General features: G+C 40.3%; 1 protein-coding gene across 7 annotated transcripts in view; it reads left to right on the top strand.

Annotated features, from left to right (window-relative positions):
• Trim9 (tripartite motif containing 9) overlaps positions 1-300 on the top strand; it is a 104,225-nt gene that overhangs the window by 76,589 nt on the left and 27,336 nt on the right. The gene's annotated exons all lie outside the window — the stretch shown is intronic.

A 300-nucleotide genomic window follows, 5' to 3' on the forward strand; every position in this document is an offset into this window, starting at 1 on the left:
TCTTTCTTTCTTTCTTTCTTTCTTTCTTTCTTTCTTTCTTTCTTTCTCTCTTCATGAGCTTTTTATCAGACAGAACTGGTGCCCAAACGTTATTACATCCGCAAAGCAAGGAAGTGCTAACCACACTGGGAAGGCTTGATTACCCCTGGATATGAGGCAGCTGCCTTTTGGCAAGTCATAGCTATTTTGCCCACAGAATAATGATCACTATGTTGCTACCTGACTGTGTGTGCCTGTTTCTGTCTCAAACATACTGTATTGGTCAGAGTTCTCTAGAGGGACAGAACTTATAGAAAAAAA

Source organism: Grammomys surdaster, unplaced genomic scaffold, assembly GCF_004785775.1.
Source record: "Grammomys surdaster isolate TR1022 unplaced genomic scaffold, NIH_TR_1.0 98, whole genome shotgun sequence".
NCBI classification, from domain to species: Eukaryota; Metazoa; Chordata; class Mammalia; order Rodentia; family Muridae; genus Grammomys; species Grammomys surdaster.